The sequence below is a fragment of the Chiloscyllium punctatum genome, chromosome 19 (assembly GCF_047496795.1).
Source record: "Chiloscyllium punctatum isolate Juve2018m chromosome 19, sChiPun1.3, whole genome shotgun sequence".
Lineage (NCBI taxonomy): Eukaryota > Metazoa > Chordata > Chondrichthyes > Orectolobiformes > Hemiscylliidae > Chiloscyllium > Chiloscyllium punctatum.
Window position 1 is genome coordinate 46,616,493 of NC_092757.1, and position 6,384 is coordinate 46,622,876.

Consider the following 6,384-nt stretch of genomic DNA (forward strand, 5'->3'; position numbering starts at 1 on the left):
TGACAATTTCTGTGCTTCAAAGTAAGTATTTGGTTAACTGCTTCCATTCCAAGGGGTAAAGGAATCAAAGAGTATGAGAAGGAATCAGGAAAAGGGGCATGAGTTGGCTGATCAGTCATGATCATATTGAATAGCAGAGCAAACTGGAAGGGCTGAATGGCCTACTATATTCAGCTGGGCCTCTATCAAGACAAAACCATATGATCAACCAAGGAAGTGTACAAGAAATATAAATATTTCTTAAAGAGCCAAACAGGCTCCTGTACGAAAGACATTTGTTCAAGCTCACTAAATTTCCTCAGGAGAGTTATTCAGTTTGCGCACTGTTCCCCGGACCATAACCTGCACAACAAACTAGAGACTGGGCCTAAAGCCTGTCTAGGCCTATCCTCCCACTCAGTGACAAAACCAGGTGTTGTCGGCAAGACAGGAGGCTGTCATTGTGGAGATGGGCGGTTGGTACAGACAGCAGGTCACCTGATCTCCTGTACACCCCTGTTCAAACGTTTAGTCCTTTCATGTTCCTTCATTCATTCCTCTTGAAGAGGACAATGCGAGACAAGCCCCATTGTCTGTCACCTGTCAATCTGCTGGCTCATCTTCTGATGTTTTCCATTAACTTTGAGATCGATGTTTGAGACATTTTGAAAGGAATGCAGTGGTGTTCTAGCCGGACTCACTAACCCATTGACTGCTGCTTCTCTGCTCTGGGAGCTGGAATGTACACGTGCGACCATCACGAGGAACCGTCACCCTGTCATTAGGGAGGTTTCCCGCTCTCTAAACATCCAGCAGGGTTCCTGAGTTGTTGCCATGACTCTGCCATATTGCAGCAGGGCCCTGTTCCTGGACACCGGGGGGGGGGGGCAATTTTTCAAAATGGCCCCCTGTCTAGAAATTACAGCAGAGCCATCTGATAATCCCCAGGGGCATTGAGGTGTTCGAATTGTAGGTTTGGGGATGGTGGGGGATAATCCTGGCTGTAAAGACCCTCTGTGTTGTGCTGGTCTGCACAAATTGGTGCAGCGATATTAATGCCATCTAGGTAGCCACAATCCACAACATGCTGTGGACAGTACTCTGGGTAACTGACCCCTGTATTGTAGGAATGGGGAGAGGCCATGCAATCAGATTATAGACTCATAGAGATGTACAGCACGGAAACAGACCCTTCGGCCCAACCTATCCATGCTGACCAGATATCCCAACCCAATCTACTCCCATCTGCCAGCACCCAGCCCATATCCCTCCAAACCCTTCCTATTCATATACCCATCCAAATGTCTCTTAAATGTTGTAATTGTACCAGCCTCCACCACTTCCTCTGGCAGCTCATTCCATACACGTACCACCCTCTGCATGAAAAAGTTGCCCCTTAGATCTCTTTTATATCTTTCCCTTCTCACCCTAAACCTATGACGCCTCTAGTTCTGGACTCCCCATCCCCAGGGAAAAGACTTTGTCTATTTATCCTATCCATGCCCCTCATGATTTTGTAAATCTCTATAAGGTCACCCCTCAGCCTCCGACGCTCCAGGGAAAACAGCCCCAGCCTCTCCAACCTCTCCCTGTAGCTCAAATCCTCCAACCCTGGCAACATCCTTGTAAAACTTTTCTGAACGCTTTCAAGTTTCACAACATCTTTCCGATAGGAAGGAGACCTGAATTGCTGAGATAGTGCTAAATGGTTTCGTTGTGAAGTAGTCTGGGTCTAACCTCACAATAGTGATTCCTTCATCTGGATCTCCCAGCAGAGGATATTTGAGTTTGGCAACACCTTCCTTCTCAATACCTTTATCATTTCAAGCCAGTGTTGTCTGTATTTACAGTCTAGTTTACAATCTGCACTAAAATTTGTCTTCATCTCAAGATCATTATAAGATATAGGAGCTGAGTAGGCCTAAGGAGGAGAAAGTGAGGCCTTGTAGATGCTGGGGATCAGAGTCAGGAGTGAGGCACTGGAAAAGCACAGCAGGTCAGGCAACATCCGAGGAGCAGGAGAATCGACGTTTCGGGCATAAGCCCTTCATCAGGAATGAGGCTTGTGGCCTGGGGTGGGGGGGTGCTGGGAGCGCTAAGAGATAAATGGGAGGGGGTGGGGCTGGGGGGAAGGTAGCTGAGAGTGTAATAGGTAGATGAAGGTGAGGGAGAGGGTGATAGGACGGAGAGGAGGATGGAGCGGATTGGTGGGAAAGATAATGGACAGGTCAAGAGGGCGGTGCCGAGTTGGAGGCTTGGGACTGTGATAAGGTGGGGAGAGGGGAAATGAGGAAACTGGTGTAAACCGCATTAATCCCATGTGGTTGCAGAGTCCCAAGGTGAAAGATGAGGTGTTCTTCCTCCAGGCATCTGGAGGTTAGGATTTGGCGATGGAGGAGGCCCAGGTTCTGCACGTCCTTGGCGGACTGGGAAGGAGAGTTAAAATGTTCAGCCTCGGGGCGGTGGGGGCTGGTTGGTGCGGGTGTCCCAGAGATGTTCTCTGAAACAATCCACAAGTTGGCGTCCTGTCTCCCCGATGTAGAGGAGACCACATTGGGTGTAACTGATACAGTAGATGACATTGGTAGAGGTACAGGTACATTTCTGTTGGATGTGGAAGGATCCTTTGGGGCCTTGGATGGGGGTGAGCGGGGAGGTGTGGGCGCAGGTTTTGCACTTGCTGCGGTGGCATTCAGCCGATTGATTGTACTCCACTATTCAATAAGATGATGGTTGATCTAATCATTCTCAACTCCACTTTCCTGCCTTTGCCTGATAACACTCAATTCCCTTTCTGATTAAAAATCTAGCTTGAAACATGTAATGACTCAGTCTCAATAGCCCTTTGTGGTAAATACCTACCGAAAGAAGAAATTCCTCCTCATCTCTGTCTTCAATGGGTGACCCCCTTACTCTGAGATGATACCCTCTGGTCCTAGATTCTCCCACGTGGTGAATCAGCACTTCCACATCTATTCCATCAAATCAAAATTCAGGCTGTTTATTTGCAATTATTTAAAACATCAAATCACTTTACAGAACTTTCAATGTACACTTAGTCATAGCCTAGGGACAAATGTTATAGAATCATAGATGTGTCAAGTCTCTCTCTCTCTCTTTGAGAATAAAAGCTCAGTCATTTGACTTACTCACTCATTGGTTCAAGCAATCAAGTTCTGTACAAGGATCCAAGATCAGGCAAACCTACTCACAGATTACATAGATTTCATCCAAATTTGCAAATACTCAACATCTATAATTCCAATTCCAACTTTCTCAACCACAATGGCGGCATGATGGCTCAGTGGTTAGCCAGGGACCCGGGTTCAAGTCCAGCCTTGGGTGGAGTTTGCACATTCTCCCTGTGTCTGTGTGGGTTTCCTCCGAGTGCTCCGGTTTCCTCCCACAGTCCAAAAATGTGCAGGTCATGTGAATTGGCCATGCTAAATTGCCCGGAGTGTTAGGTGCATTAGTTAATGGTAAACATGGGGAATGAGTCTGGGTGGGTTACCCTTCAGAGGGTCAGTGTGGACTTGTTGGGCTGAAGGGTCTGTTTCCTGACTGCAGGGAATCTAATCTGATCAATGTAGGAATTCAAAGCCTGGCTGTGATTGGAGGACATCTAAATCACAAAAGATGATGCAACCTGGAAAACACTGGGTAATTCTGGGAAAAAAAAGCAAAACGAAAGTGAACACTTTTTATTTCAAACTTTTTCTAAAAGTGGAGAAAGCAAGGACAGAGATGCTAAATAACAACATAATAATTTATACAACTCAGGGACACTGCTTTAATGGCCCCCACCTTCCAGCTCTCACTTAATCCCTTGATATTTATTTTTAAATGAACAGTACAATTGGCGAAGTTTTGTTTATTGTTGTATAGCTAGCTACTGAACTGCCACAAAGGTGTGGGATAATGGAAGGTGTTGGACAATTATAAACAGGGGAATAGCTGCAAACTTGCTGCTACTAGACAATACCTCAAGGTGTGATATCAGTTTGTCCTTTGATGAATGATCTGTCCATCAGTGTGGGAGCACATTGCAAACACCAAGCCACACACACACACGTGCTGAAATGACAAATGAAATGCCCGTGGGTCACTGTCTTAAAGGAGATGACTCATTGAACCTTAGACCATAGTATGGTGCAGCAGGAGGCCAATCAGCACATTGTGCTTCTGGCCAGCGGTTTGATCAGTTGTCCAGTTGATGTCATTTCTGATAAACTTCCTGCACACATCCTCCAAGGTCTTGAATCAAACTGAGTCACAATAGCTTTATTGTCTCGTGTACTCACATGAGGAAGGAAGTGCTTACAAGTCGCCACTTACAATGCCAACTTAGATAGCAAGGTCCAGATTCTTGGGGGAAAAAAATTATAAAAATAAACAAACAAAATCTCCTGCATTGCAGGCCTTCAAATGTTACAAAACCATAGTGATAAAATAAAAAAAAATTTAAAAATGAAAAGGTCTTGGCAGCTTTCCCGAGGTGCCATGCTCAGAATTGGACAAAATACTTAATCTGTCACCGAACCACTGGGTTTTAAATATTTACCATCAAATTGGTTATCTTGAATGCACCATATTTAAAGCTGAGAATCCCACACATAAATAGCTTTTCAGTCGTCCAGAGCTTGAGTATTGCTGCTATAGGACACACTTTGTCAAAGCTTTAAGCATTCCCTGATAGTGAACTGTCAGCCATTATGGTTCCATTTAGATTAGATTAGATTAGATTACATACAGTGTGGAAACAGGCCCTTCGGTCCAACAAGCCCACACCGACCCGCCGAAGCACAACCCACCCAGACCCATTCCCCTACATTCATCCCTTCACTTAACACTACGGGCAATTTACCATGGTCAATTCACCTAACCTGCACATCTTTGGTCTGTGGGAGGAAACCGGAGCACCCGGAGGAAACCCACACAGTCACGGGGAGAACATGCAAACTCCACACAGTCAGTCGCCTGAGGCGGGAATTGAACCCAGGTCTCTGGCGCTGTGAGGCAACTGTGCTAACCACTGTGCCACCGTGCCGCCCATTCTTTACCAAAGTAATGTGTGCTGTGGATAAAAGGATCTATTGCATTTAGATTTCTGGAAAGCATTTGATACGGTAGCACCTCAAAGATTATTTCAGAGACTCAATCTCATGGTGCAGTATGGGGCATGTTGGCATGGAGGGAACATTAGCTGGCTAACAGGAGGCAGAGAGTAGACATAACTGGGTCTTTTTTCAAGTTGGAGTGTGCCACAAGGATTGATGCTGGCACATCAACTGTTTAACGATTTATATAAATTACTTAGATGAAAGGATCACCAAATTTGTTGATGGAACAAGAAGAGGCCACAAAGTAAGCTCTGAGGAGGAATTAAAGAGGCTACAAAAAGATACGGAAACTGGGCCAAGATGTGGTGATTGGAGTATAATGTGGGAAAATATCAAATGGTATCATTTCGGTAGGAGGAGTAAAAGAGAAGCATATTATTTAAATGGTTAGAAGATTACAGAGCTCAGGGAATGAGAGAGATCTGGGGGTCCGAGTAAATGAATCACAGAAGGTTAGTCTGGATGTACACTAAGCAAACAGGAAAGCTAACGGTTAAAAATCACACAACACCAGGTTAGAGTCCAACAGATTTAATTGGAAGCACCCGAGCTTTCAGAGCATCGCTCCAGGAAAGCTAACAGAGTTTATCATGAGGGGGAATTCAAAACAGAGTAGGGAGGATACCCCTCAGACATATAAGATACTGATGAGACCATACATGGTATGCTGTGTACAGCGTTCATCCCCTCATTTAGAGAAGATGTGGGATTGTGTTCAAGGATGTTCAGCAACCGTTAGCCAGAGTAGTTTTTGTGCTTGCGTGTGTGTGTGTGTGTATGTGTGTGTGTGTGTATGTCTGTGTGTGTGTGTGTGTGTGTGTCTGTGTCTGTGTGTCTATGTGTGTGTGTGTGTCTGTGTGTGTGTGTGTGTGTGTGTGTGTGTATGTCTGTGTGTGTCTATGTCTGTGTGTGTCTGTGTGTGTGTCTGTGTGTGTGTCTGTGTGTGTGTGTCTGTGTGTGTGTGTGTCTGTGTCTGTATGTGTGTATGTCTCTGTGTGTGTGCCTGTGTGTGTGTCTGTGTATGTGTGTATGTCTGTGTGTGTCAGTGTGTGTGTATCTGTGTGTGTGTTTGTGAGTGTGTGTCTGTGTATGTCTGTGTGTGTGTGTCTGTGTGTGCGTGTGTGTGTGCATGTGTGTGTGTCTGTGTGTGTGTGCGTGTGTGTATGTCTGTGTGTGTGCCTGTGTGTGTGTGTGTCTGTGTGTGTCTGTGTCTGTGTGTGTGTCTGTGTGTGTCTGTGTGTGTGTGTGTGTCTGTGTCTGTGTGTGTCCGTTTGTGTGTCTCTGT